We start from the raw sequence: 13,471 nt of genomic DNA on the forward strand, positions 1-13,471 counted from the left end.
ATGTGGGTGCATGATTGTTCCGAAGGGCATGTACACATATTTTTAAGGCTTTTGATGCATTCTGCCTTCCGAGAGGCACACACATTTTCAGCACAATGAATGACACTAGAATGTGCATTCCATGAGGCAAGGATTTTGTCCATTTATTATACTACGACTCTAGCCTACAGCAATGCCTAACACAGATTATGTTCTTAACAAACTGTTGAATTTGTTTCTCCGTGCCGTCATCAATAGCATTTACTATTACTTTAATAAGTTTTTTTTTCAGTCTGATGGCAACCACAACAGTTTTCCCATTTAAAAATCATAAACTCATCCCATCCTAGATCACAACATGCTTAATAAGTCTGTTGGAGTTGGACCTGGGACACGTGGTTCAGTGATAAAGAATCCACCTTCCAATCTGGGAGATGCCGGTTCCATCCCTGGGTCCGGAGGGTCCCCTGGAGGAGGAAATAGCAACCCACTCCAATATTCTTGCCTGGAAAATCCCGTGGAGAGAGGAGCCTGGCGGGCTATAGTCCATGGGGTCACAAAGAGTCAAACAGGACTTAGCGACTGAGCTTGCATGCACACAGAGTTGGACCTAAACATTTAAAAATTATTTTCATAACAAAAGTTAATCAGAAATAGAGCTGAAGTCTCCGGATTTAGACTCCAAAGCTCAGGGTGCTTTTACCTGAACCTGCTTACAACTCACATAGAGCCAAGCATCCTATCTCCAGGGGAGATTTCTGCAGGTAAAGGAAGGCAAAGAGATTCATGGCAGCAGCACTCACACTGATAGATTTCTTCATAAAGGATTCATCTTTGTTTTTTTGTTTTTAAACACAAAGCTAACCTACTGACCCAGAAAGAAGAGAGTTTTTAAAATTTTCTTTGATGATTTGGAATATGTAGGCTTCCCTCACTCAACCCCAGGGAAGAAGACAATGGCATAGTGTGGTGACATCACCAGACTTCAAAGGTACCTTAAGAAGCCCTTAGGGGTGGGCCCTGAGGGCTTACTGTGCATGTGCCTGCATGCGTGTGTGTGTGTGTGTGTGTGTGTGTGTGTGTGAGAGAGAGAGAGAGAGAGAGAGAGAGAGAGCACTAGTTAGGAGGCAGCCAGGGATCCATCCAAAAGAACTGAAGTGGGGTTTTTCTTCTTTATATCCTTGCTCAGCCTGTTGGACTTTGAGTAGTTAGACCACTGGACACATTGCAGGATGAAAGGAATTTGCATTGATTTCCAGGCCACTTTCATCTGATGCCACAGGACAAAAAAAAAAATTCTAATGGGGCTCCCTTGAAACGGAGAAACAAGACTTTGGTAATGCAAATACTCCCAGTGTGCTATGCAAAGTAGCCAAGTCAGGGGCCCCACACCTGCCCTCCCAGGAAAGGTCGTGATCCACACACAGGAAGCTAGGGTGGGTGGCTTCATCATCAAAGCCAAGAGTCTTCCCTTTGAAGAATCCCGCAAAACAAAATGTCAACGGAGAGTCACACACCCATGAAACAAACACTATTCAGATAGGGGGTAACTGAAACTTTTACTCAGAATCTTGGAGGACACACCCATTCTCTTTTAGACAGTAGAGTTGCTCTAGACTTGAATGCAGTGTGGTCTGGGATTCCTCACATTGTCTTGGTGACACAGCTAAACAACGACTGCCATTGCCTGAGTCCGTATCCTCACCCTCTCTTGCTTCCTGCGCTGCAGCTGCCTCCTGTCTCTCTTTCTGCAGTCTTCCCTGCTCTAGACTATTGGTCACACTGGTCACCAGAGACATTTCTCTAAACAACTCACCTGACTACATCACTCCCCCTTCTCCAGCTTAAAATTCCTCCTGGTGACTCCGTTTGGGTTTTGGAAGGAAGCACGGTGCCTGAGGGGGCTTCCTCTGTGGCTCAGAAGTAACGAATTAGCATGCAGTGGAAGAGAGACAGGGGACTCGGGTTCGATCCCTGGGTTGGGAAAATCTCCTGGAGGAGGGCATGGCAATCCACTCCAGTATGCTTGCCTGGAGAATCCCATGGACAGAGGAGCCTGGTGCGAGGAGCCCCATGCGATCCCTGGGGTTGCGAAGAATCGGACATGACTGAAGTGATTGAGCGTGCATGTCCCCGTGGTGCCTGAGACCACCACTTCCACATCACTGGCTTGCCATTCATCTTACTTCTCCAGGATACAGAGTTGTCCTTCCCAGATCCCCTAGACCTCTTCTTCCTCTAATGTTCCTTGGCTCTTGGCTTCCAAAGAATCTCATTCTTACATTCATGGAACATAGATAACTCAATAAATATTCACTGGATTTGTTTTAAATTTTTAGTTTCAACTCCATTTCTAGTATGTATATGCCCCCACTTTCTTAAGATACCTTGAAAACCAAAACTACTAAAATCAACTTCTAGCTTGAATCTTGTTACCCATTCCAACCTCCCTAGGATGTTCCTCTCTGAGCCCTTTTCTCCTCCACAACCCAACTGATGTGCTCACGTTGCTCACGTGGGTGTTTCTCGGCAGGCCTGTTTTTAGCATCCTCCGATGTTTGCAGAAGTGCCAGCCATCGGGGACTGGGGAACCAGAGCCAGTCCACCCCCAGCTTCCACCCCCTTGCCGGCTGACAATAAACTCCCTCCCAGCTACTGTCTATTTCAGACAATGGGGCATTGTCTCAGCCCACTCTCTGTCGGGAAAACAGACTCCTTCCGTCTGCTCTAGCTGCTCAGTCATGGTGGTGCTGAGTGAAGGATGATGAAGGAAGAGTTTGAGGAGAACCTGCCAGGGGCAGGAGGGAGAACCAGAAGGTCAGAGCTCATCCCTCTCTTCCCTCCCTACCACCCCTGCAATGACCATTCTGCGATGAGGAGGACGAACTGGCTTCCAATAAGTGACTCTTTGAAGTTGCAGGAGGGACAACACAAAATGAGGACCGTAGGCTGCCCCAGGAATGGGCACAGTAGAGGTGGGGGTTATGAATTTTCTTCAAACATAAACTTCAGACTTTACTACAATCTGGCACTTCTTTTTTTCAAGAGTGAAACTTCAGCTGCTTCCAAAAAATCCAGAACGAGAGTCATACTTAATGGAATCACAGCAAATTGATTGTTTTCAAAACAGCGGAATAAACTCATCAGATCTTCATGCTGCACTGCTCTGAGGACAGGGTCTCTGCCTGGCCTGTTCTTCACTGTATCTCTGGTTGCTGGTACAATTCCTGGGACAAGTTTCTTGGCTGAGTGAGCCCTGAGCCTTTACTTTGAGAGCTTACTGTATCCCCAGATTTATGTTAAACGTTAAGAGAAATAAAAAAAAGAAGAAAGAAATATTGCTTATTCTCTCTTTCATCTTTTGATTTGGGTTGTAAAAGATCTGCCACTAAACCCCCTGAGCCTGTTTTCTCTTCTTTCCTCCAGAAAAACAGGGATGTTAGCAGTCCCAACTTTTAGCGTTGCTGTGGGGCTTGAATGAAGTCAAGTATTTAAAGCAAGTGGCAAAAAAAAAAAAAAAAAAATAAGCAAGTGGCACATCTTAGAGTTGCTCAATAAATTGTAATTAATAGTTCAATCAGTGTTAAATACTGGCTGTCCGGAATGCGAGTCATTTTTGACGGCTGAACTTTCTTAGAAGCTCTGGGTTTGTCCATTAAATTCTGTTCAGCCAATCTGTATGAAAAGCTTTCTAGCATACTAAGATCTTCCCTGCCTTATAAGACCTTTGTTGGATTCAGAGTCAGCATTATGAGGGCTCCATGTAGTTTAATGAATGGATGAGATGTTTGAGATTGATTGTCCATTCACTAAATGGTCCCAGATTGCCCAGACCTTTTGCTTTGGTTTTCATAGGTTTAATGGTCTCTTCTCTTGCTGACAGATGGTCTTCTCTTACTTCTTAGAGTTGTCAGTTTGCCAACTGTAGGGATCAATGCCTTCCTCTGATTTGCTGTGAGCCTGGGAATGGAATAACCAGTCCCATTAAAAATGTGAGTAAACCAAGAGCAGAGAGGCTTTGAATGAGGACTAGAGAGTATCTCCTTTATCACAAACCTGTGCGTCATCTCTTGACATATCAGAGATCTTTTGACTCTTCCTGTGTTCTAACCAATGAGTTCATACTGCAGAGGCATGTCAGTTCTTGGTATATGTGGTCACTCAATAAAACTTATCAACTCAATGAATGAAGGCGTTAGAAAACATAATCATGCAGATATAATATACCCCAAACTTAAGGGGTGTGTATGGAGGGAAAGGACGAGGTGAAGGAGCATAGAGTGAGATGTTTGCTATGTTGGAAGAGACAAACTGAGCTAAGTCTCAGAAAAAGGGGAATATGATGGGTGAGGGTCAAGCTGGTATCATGCAGGGGTACAGAAAAGAGGGGTGGATGCTTCCCTGTTCCTGCTACCTCCTTAGGCTTGTTTTTCCCCTAGACGGCTGTGAGTACTCTGTTCTAGTCACACTAACCTTCTCTTTGCCCCATGAATGCTCCATGCTTGTTGCTTTGCCATCTGCCTCATGGCCTTTGCACTAGGAGCTGCCTCTGTCTGGAATGTTCTTCCTCCTGATCCTTGTGTGGCTGTATCCTTCTTATAACTCAGATCCCAGTTTAAATTTCTTCTCAAAGAAGTCACCTAGTGCTACCTACCTAGTCACTCTCTGTTACACCATCCTATTTTTACTCCCCACAGAACCCTAATGATTTTCTCAAATAACCTTGACTAAATATTTCTTTCTTTTCCATTTTCATCCTCTCTCACCACAAGAGCAAGGACCTTTCCTACTTTGTTCACTGCTGTATCTCAGAATCTTTATTGACAATAAAATCTGTTGCAGGATTGAGTGAAGGATGAATGCACGAATGACTAGTCAGGGAGAGAAACGTGGAAAGGAATGATTATGGTGCGGTGTGGCAGACGCTAGAAAAGAGAAGAGTATAAAGTGCTATGAGATGCCCAAAAAGAGAACAACCAATTCTGACCAGGGCTTTAGGGGGAAATTCTTAGAACTGGGTCCCCAAATATAATGAAAGTTCACCAATCCAAAAAGATAAGGTGGAAAGGGACATTTTCCAAATTCTTTACCACTCTGCTAGCTAAGTGGCCCTGCGTTCAATTCACAGACAACTAAAGACACAAGAGAAGAACATTTCTGCACCTAAGATGCCACCTCTGTCTGATGTCACACATGTTAAGACTGTCTGCAATGAATGTATCAGGCCTGCCTGCTTACTAGAGGTCTAAGACCAGAGTCTTCTTGAAATAGGATGAAAGATATTCCTCAACTTATAGAAAAATAGAACCTACTTTAATTTCCTAAAGAGCCTCACAAGTCACTTGTTCAGGGGTTCCATGGCTCTTGCCAGAAAGGGCAACGTGGGCACTCTTGAAGACAAGCAAATAGGGGTGCAGGGGGTCAACATTAGGACTCAGAAGCTGAGTTAAATAAGTACCTTGGCATGTCCTCCTCTCACTTTGTGCTACAAATGTCTGACGTCAAATGATTGAAAGATTTCTTTTGCATTTGCTACTGCTGATTGAGTTCTGATCTGACCCAAAGGTCAGTGACCAATGAGATTCTGTCATGAGAATTTGAACAAAGTCCCAGAGGGTATTGGGTATTTGCACTGAGAGATCCTGATAGAGACACTGGGACTGGCAGCTGTGTTAGGCCACCAGGAAGGTGAGTGAGCAAAAAGGGAGACAAAAGAAGGAGCAGCCCCTTCCTGAAGGTGTCAGGGAAGCAGCTGGGTCCCTGGGCTTTCAGTTCTAGTCCCTGGGAGACCTGGTTATACTGCAGTTCCTGTTTTTCTGCATTGGTGAAATAGAAATAACCCCCTCCTCAGGTGATGGGGCAGATTTGGGGTTAGGACCCTAAATGGGTGACTGGATGTAATTTTTTAAACTTTGTGCATTCTTAATAAAGGCAAAGGCAATGGCACCCCACTCCAGTACTCCTGCCTGGAAAATTCCATGGACGGAGGAGGCTGGTAGGCTACAGTCCATGGGGTCGCTAAGAGTCGGACATGACAGAGCGACTTCACTTTCACTTTTCCCTTTCATGCACTGGAGAAGGAAATGGCAACCCACTCCAGTATTCTTGCCTGGAAAATCCCAGAGATGGCAGAGACTGGTGGGCTGCCATCTATGGGGTCGCACAGAGTTAGACACAACTGAAGCGACTTAGCAGCAGCAATAAAGGCAAAAATGGTCTTGCAATTGGTAGAAGTTGTTAAGGCATTTGCTGCAACTCTCATTTGGGATTCCAGTGTGTGTGTGTGCGCGCGCATGTGTAAGAGAGAGAGGGAGGTTGGTCAGACAGAATCTCCCTAAAACTAACTCTATCTTCTTGGATCCTAGTGTGCAGGTGGGGACTGGGTAGGAGGCATGGTGGCAGGAGAGAAAGGGAGCTAGTTTAGAAAAATGTTCCCCTAGACGTCCACCTCTAGTAGGTGAAAGGCTGTTGTGTAGACTGGTGGATCAAAACCATCTGTGAAAATAAGTGAAAGCCCACTTGACCCAGACTTGGGGAAACACATCAACAACTTGTTGGCTTGTGATCAGACTACAAATCTGGCTACTTGGTTGTTTCCTCTCTTTGGATTTGCCTGGCAAATCCTCATAATTCTAGGGAGGGGCTGTATTAGTCACAGTTCTCCAGAGAAACAGGACCAACAGGATATGTATATATTTATGTATCTGTCTATATTATATAGTTCTTTCTCTTCCCCTTTCTGATAGATATGAATTTGTTAGAAGGATTTGGCTCATGTACTTGTAGGGGTCTGTCAAGTTCAAAATATGGAGGGCAGGATGGCAGGCTGGAGAGCCAGGGAAGAATTGATGTTGCAGTTGTGAGTCCAGAGCTAATCTGGAGGCAGAGTTCCTTCTTCCTTAGGGAGACCTCAGTCTTTCCTTTTAAGGTCTTTTATTAAATGAATGTAGATGAGGCCCATCCATAGTATAGAAGGTGATCTGTTTTGTTCAAAGTCTTCTGATTTAAATGTTAATAAAATGTTAATGTTAAAAAATCATTTTGTAGCAACATATAGAATGATATCTGATCAAAAACTGGGTACCACAATCTAGCCAAGCTGACACATAAAATTAACCATCACATGGGCATCACATGGGTTTATTGTAAAAGCCCTTCTCTTCTGCAAGGTACATTCTTGCTTACAAAGCATATACTCACCTATGATCACACCTGATCCTCAGAACTTCTCTGTCGGGAGGAATAATAACTTTTCTATTTTATAGCTGAGGAAATGGAGATTCAGAGATAAGATTGTATAGCTGATAAATAACAGAGAGAGGATTCCAGCCTAGGCTGTCTGGCTCAGACCTGTGTGTTCTTCTGACCATCTTACTCCCTACAACCGGGTACACAGTGTTACTTGTGTAACGTGCTGGTCGTATTCCTTGCATGACCTCAGAGAGACGCACAGGAATTGGCTAAGAAAGTGGCACGGTTTTCATCTTTCAGTTCTGTCTTGTGACCATTCTCAATGGACCCCTCTGGGGCAGGACCCAGGCATGTAATGTGTGTCTCTGTTGGAGGGACCATGAGCCCGAGGTGCCAATCCATCTCATCTGCGACTGCCTTACCCCTGCCATCTTGCAGCTGGGCCCTCTGCTCTCAATAGGAGGCTTCCACCCCCTTCTTACCACCACACCGGGGGAGTGCCACCCTCTTCCTGAGCCGGAATCTCCTCCCAGAACTCAAACAGGGACCCAGAAGCAGGACTGACCTTCTGCTTTGGCCTGTGCCCTGAGCTCTGGGTCTGTAGCACCCTGAGAATGCTGGGCCCACATGGTACTCATCAGCTGGTGGTGCAGCAAAACCTGCTTGTGACTGTGGACAGGCCTGCAGCCTGGTGGCATCCATAGACTTTGGAAGGGCCAGGCCACTCTTCTGCCAGAACCATTAGGCCTCCATGCTTTCTCAGCTTGGATGCCCCATATGAAGTAAGTATGAGAGTAAGTTTTGATTGGAGGATTAAATAGGAGGGAAATAAGAAGTCTTCAGAGATGGAGGTGACCACCCTAGTCCCTTTCTGGACATGCCTGTCTCTCCTCTTACTCCATATTTGGAGAACTGACCTGGGTTTAAGAGGTAAGAAAATGTTCGTTTTCTCCACTTTAGGTCCGTTTTGCAAATAGTGCTAGGATGCCGAGATTTCTCCCACTTGGGCATTGTATCCCAGACTGACACCTGAAAGAGAGGTGGAGGGACAGGGACGAGCACAAGCCTCTCTGATTTCAAAATGGCCCTGTGAAAAGACGAAAGAGAGCCTCCTGAAGAAGGGTCACCTGAGAAACAGGATGTGTGGTCTAGTTTCTGAAGGCCTGTTAGGTAGCCGGGGAACCTTTTTTCCTGCAGGTCCAAGAGAGAAGACCCGGGTCTTGGTCAGGGAGCAGGATCAGTTCTGTGTTGGAAAGAATTTGCTCCTAGTTAAGCTCTAAAAGGGAGAATGCACTAGGCATTGCCTTTGGAAAAGGCGAGCGCTCCATCCAGAGAGGTGCTCAAGGCTGGACAGCTCCCTGTCTGAAGGAATTCTGGTTTTAGTGGAAGGCTGAAGTAGGTGCCCTGGGCATTTTCAGACTCAAGTTCTCCAGTCTTGTGGGTCTTTCTAAAAGTGCCAGGTACTATGTCCCACAGAAGAATGGTCCCCGCGGAGAAACCAGATGACTCTCTCTGGCCCCAGAGACCCCACTTTTTACTAGCAGCAGCTCTAGTGAGAGCCCTGCCTCCCCGTCTGGTCCCTTAGCCTGGGAAGGGGCTCGGGACCCTGGAAGAGGACCGGAATTCCGAGATCACCCATTGGCTTAGAGGCGCCATGTGAACGGTGCTGGTTGGTTGGCGGGAGGGAGGGGGAGGCGGTTTCCCGGGTAACGGCAGGGCAAGGAGCGGCTGCAGCGGCAGCGGGCGCGACTGAGAAGCGCGGGCCGGAGCGCCGTGCGAGACCGGCTGGAGGCGGCGGCTCCGCGAAGCCGCGTGGGAGCAGGTAGGAGCTCCCGGCGCCATCCCTCGGCGGCCGGGCTGGGGCAGGCTGCCCCGCGCCTGGACCTGCCGGGCGAAAGTTTGCCCCGCAACGGGACGAGCGGGAAGGAGAGGACTTGGGGATGCTCTGCGCTGGGCTCCGGGGGCCGGGCAGGGCGGGGACTGCCGGCGGGGAGAGGGCTGGCCCCGCGTGCAGCGGCGCGGGGACCACACCTCCACTCCGGGACCCTGTCGGAGGACCCAGGCCTCCTTGGACTGGTGGCTGTAGCACGGAGACCCGGCCAGCGGACGCAGACGGCCGGCGGTCCCTTGTTTAGAGATGCGCTGGCAAAGTCTTACCGGGCAGATACTGGCTGGGGCGCGCGGCGAGGTGCTCCGTCCGAGGCGGTTCTGCGAGCGAGCTCCAGGAGCACTTTCCCCGGCCTCCGGCTACGCTGCATACGCCCCCATGCAGAGTGGGTGTGTGTCCCTCTGGGTGTGCGTGCCTGAAGCTGGGTGTATCTTCTTGTGCGTGTTCTTGTGTTTCTGATGTCTTCTGTATGTGTGTTTCTGTGCGTGATTCCCCCCTTTGCGTGATTGGATCTCTGGGTGTATGCTCACGTCTGGGCCCCTCTGACTGTGCTCTCGGCGTGGGTGTCTTTGAACGCCCTCTCCGGGTGCTTCTGTCTGAGTATCTCTGTTTGTGGATCCTTGTGTCCGCACCTCCATGTATTTTCGGTTTTTGTGTGTGTCTCTTTCCTCTGTGTGCCTGTCTGTGTATCTTGCGTGTGTGTGTTTTCTGTCTGTGCCTCTGTTTTCTAGACCCCTCTGCCTCTGCCTGTCTGATACCTGTCTGCGCGTGTCCCTCTCTGGGTGGGTGTGCACCCTCGTGTGTGTGATCTGAGCTTCGGTAGGTGTGTGTGAGTGTGAGTCTGCGTGTATGTCTGGACCTCTACGAGTGTCTACTATGCCTGTGGCAGACTGTGTCTCAGTCTCTTTTCTGTGTCTGTCCGTATCCGTGTGTGTGTGTGTGTGTGTGTGTGTGTGTGTGTGTGTGTATGAGTGAGTGTAGGTGGATCGAAGCTGGGTAAAGGAGGCCAGGCCTCCGGTTTCCCTGGCGCTCTTCTCCCACGCTCTGGGTAGAGCGGGCGGCGGCGAGGGCGTGGGCGGCGGGCGGGGAGGGGGCGCCTGGGTGTGCGCTCCGCTGAGCCGGCTCCTTTCTTGCCGGCAAAGGAACCCTGGTGGCGGTGGCAGCAGTAGCCCGCGCCGCCCAGCTGGGGCCCTAGTGACTTATTTTTGTGTGCGATCCTTTCTTTTCTTCAGGGAAGAGGCGGGAGCACGCTCCACTCCCTAGTCGTGCGCAAATAAAGGCTCCGGGGTTGGCGGCTGGGTCAGCCCTCCTCGGCAGCTTAGCAAAGTGGCCGACTTGGCCGGGCTCCCTTTGGTTGCAGAAAAAAAAAAAGCGCCCCCAAATAATAATAATAATAATAGTAATAATTACAAAAAAACCCAGCCCGGAAACCACCATGCCTCCTTGGCTCTCTTTCTTACATTTTATGTAACTTATTTATTGATTGATTAATGAAAGGCTTGATTGCCAAGAAGCTCCTCCGTTTCCCCTATTGGCACCAAAGACTAATTAAAAATGCTGTGTTGGTGGTGAGTGTTAATTAGACCATTCCAGAGGCGATGCACCCTTGTTTCAGAAACCTAACTCCAGTTAGAAGATGAAATAGGTCAGGCTGCCCTTTCTCACCCCGCTAACCTTTAATCCCGATTTAAAACCAGTTTCCCTAATCTTGGAGCCACCTGGGGGCAGGAGCAACTGGGGAGAGGGAAGGGGTGAGGAGAAAGCCAAAGGGGTTATGCCCAATTTTGAAAACTTTGGAGAATAAGAAGGATGCTTTACCAAAGCATATGAAATGGGTCCACAATGCCAGCACCCAGGCAGAAGGAAGGAGTGTGTTGTACGTGGGAGGCATTGGCCTGTGGCTTGTCTGGCACCTGGCATTCCAAATTGGCATTTCCTGGGGAATGTCACCTCCCTGGGCTTTTCGAAAGGATGCTTCTGCATTGGAGGCTAGACCCTGGCTTGGCTCCCCAAGTCCTGGGTTGTGCCTCCAAACCAGTCTTTAAAAAACGTTCTCCTGGGGGTTACCCAGAAGGCAGAGGGGATTGGGCATATGTGGAGTGGGACGTTGAAGACTTTCAGAGACTGTGTTTGACTAAGCAGAGGGAAGCCCTGGCAGTGTGTTCGGGATGTCTTCAGGATGGCTGGTCTTGTCTTCTGGGTTTTAAGGAGGAGCTGGGCTTGCCTGTGATGCTCCCCTATCCCTCTTACGGTCCAGTTTTCTTCCTCCCCTTTCCCTTGCACTGCTCCTGGCTGACTTAGGGAACGGAGAGGAGAAGCTGCTGCTATGTTGCTGCATTTAGGGATCAGTCCAGCAAACATATTGACTTCTCAACCATCCAGTGAAATAGCCTGTTAGTCCTGCCTTTCAGCTCTCTTTCTCTCTCTCTTTTTTTTTAATTCAAGTATGTTTGAAAACTTCCTGAGATTTCTCTGGGCAGTAAGAAATCAGAGCTTTTACATCAGGGTTGCTTTCATGAAGTCCTCCCCTGTCAGGAAGCTGATCGGACGTGGCAGCCAGTCGAGAGCAGCATCCTTGCTTCTCCCCTTTCTCGGGTGTCCCCTCCCTTCCCTGGCTGTAGCACAAGGACAGTGTCAGCCCCCAGAATTGGTGGAGACCGACTCCCAGAAAAAAAAAACAAAAGGCTCGCAGGAGGTATTGAGCATCCTCCCACTCCCCACGGACGGGGAGGTTTTTCTGTGGCAAGGATGTCTGTGCCCATGTGCACTTGGGACGTGTGCACCAGCTGGCGTGATGAGATGTGACAGGGTCTCACCCGGGAGAGAGCCAGGGTCTGGTGCACAGTGCAGAGCTCTTCTCAGAAACAAGCGCTGAGGACGCCACGGCCCCTCTGGAGAAGGCCTGTCCAAGTAGGAGATCCTTTGGGCGGGGTCTTTTTTGTTTGTTTTATTATTATTCATGAGGAGAGCCAGAAGCAGTAAAAAGTGTGGCCTCTGGACTCAGGCTGCTTGTGAAAAGCCAAATAACAAGGATCCTGCCAGAGAGGTGTGGCTACAAGCAAGGACTTTGCAGTCAGACATGGGTTCAGTTCCCAGCCCAATGACTTTCTAGCTATGTGACTTTCAGCAGGTTACTTCACCTTCCTCATCAGCAGTTGTCTCATCTCTAACCCAAGGCTGAAAGTGAAAGTCGCTCAATCATGTCCGACTCTTTGCGACCCCATGGACTATACGGTCCATGGAATTCTCCAGGCCAGAATACTGGAGTGGGTAGCCTTTCCCTTCTCCAGGGGATCTTCCCAACCCAGGCATTGAACCCAGGTCTCCCACATTGCAGGTGGATTCTTTACCAGCTGAGCCACCAGGGAAGCCAAGGACCTTGGAGCAAGATAACTGACACAGAGATTTGTTGAATGAATGAATATGTAAAGCAGAAGAGAGCTCCTAACGTAGAGCAAACACGTTAGCTTTCCATCACCTACTCTGTCAATAGGTGACCTTGACCTTCCCACTCCTATGTGCTGTCATTATCCCCACTTTATAGATGAGAACATTGAGACTCAGAAAGGTTAAGTTCCTTGCTCAGAGTCACACAGTGAATTAAGTTTCAAAGTTGGGATTCAAACCTAGATCTGGCTGAGTCCTCTAGTTTGAGGTCTCAGTTTAGATTCAGAAAAGGGTAATAATACTCCGAGCCCATTTGCCAGAGTTAATTTGCATTGTGATCTGGAGCTAAATAGAATAGAATCTGAGAGGTTTCACCTCTGCCAGGGATCCCTTGAAGGGGTTGTGGAGATGGTAGTGGGCAACCAGAGGGCTTTCTCTGGAAGCTCAGCTATTTCCTAGGCCAGCAGAGGGCTTCTTAGTTCTGCCACCCGTGGGTGTATGAGATGCTTGTCTTCTGGACATTAAGCTCTCATGGATGGACTCTTGCCAAATTCAGAACATTTTTGACCTGGGCATTCACTTGGAGAAATCTGCTCTTGCTGAGTGTTTCATGTGGTATAAGACAAGCCTTCAACCTTTCTGTAGCTTCTCTTCCAGGAGAAGCTGTTCTCTTCCTCCTTGCAAGCCCGTGTCTGGGTCTCTCATTCGCCTTTTAACCTGCTTTGGCGCTGAGCCGTGCGGAAGCCTTTTGTGACAGAGGGTTGCTTCGGCCTCATTCCAAAGTAGCCACCGGTCAGGACAGCTGCAAGGGAGGGTCTGAGGGCTTCTGTCTGATGCCTGCTGCGGCCGGATCTGGCCACAGCTCTCCCGGAGGCTGGCGAAGCCTGAATTGTGGAATGGCTAGTGCGTTGATTAGAAATGCTGGCAAGAGATGAGTGCCTTTTGGTAAGAGCCTCCCCCCCACCCCCTTTTTAGATTTCTTTCCTGGTGGTGCTGGTACTGCGGGAAAAGGCATTCATAATTATT

General features: G+C 48.6%; 1 long non-coding RNA gene across 1 annotated transcript; it reads right to left on the bottom strand.

The window, feature by feature from the left end:
- Positions 1-1,521: 1,521 nt before the first annotated feature.
- Positions 1,522-9,369, bottom strand: LOC145523439 (uncharacterized). The gene is made up of 3 exons (XR_014066559.1): positions 9,328-9,369; positions 8,088-8,257; positions 1,522-3,939 (listed from the first exon to the last, which is right to left on the bottom strand). It is a non-coding gene; the product is annotated as an uncharacterized LOC145523439 (long non-coding RNA).
- Between the last annotated feature and the right edge of the window lie 4,102 nt (positions 9,370-13,471).

This window comes from Giraffa tippelskirchi, chromosome 10, assembly GCF_054371585.1.
Source record: "Giraffa tippelskirchi isolate mGirTip1 chromosome 10, T2T-mGirTip1v1.2.pri, whole genome shotgun sequence".
Classification (NCBI taxonomy): domain Eukaryota; kingdom Metazoa; phylum Chordata; class Mammalia; order Artiodactyla; family Giraffidae; genus Giraffa; species Giraffa tippelskirchi.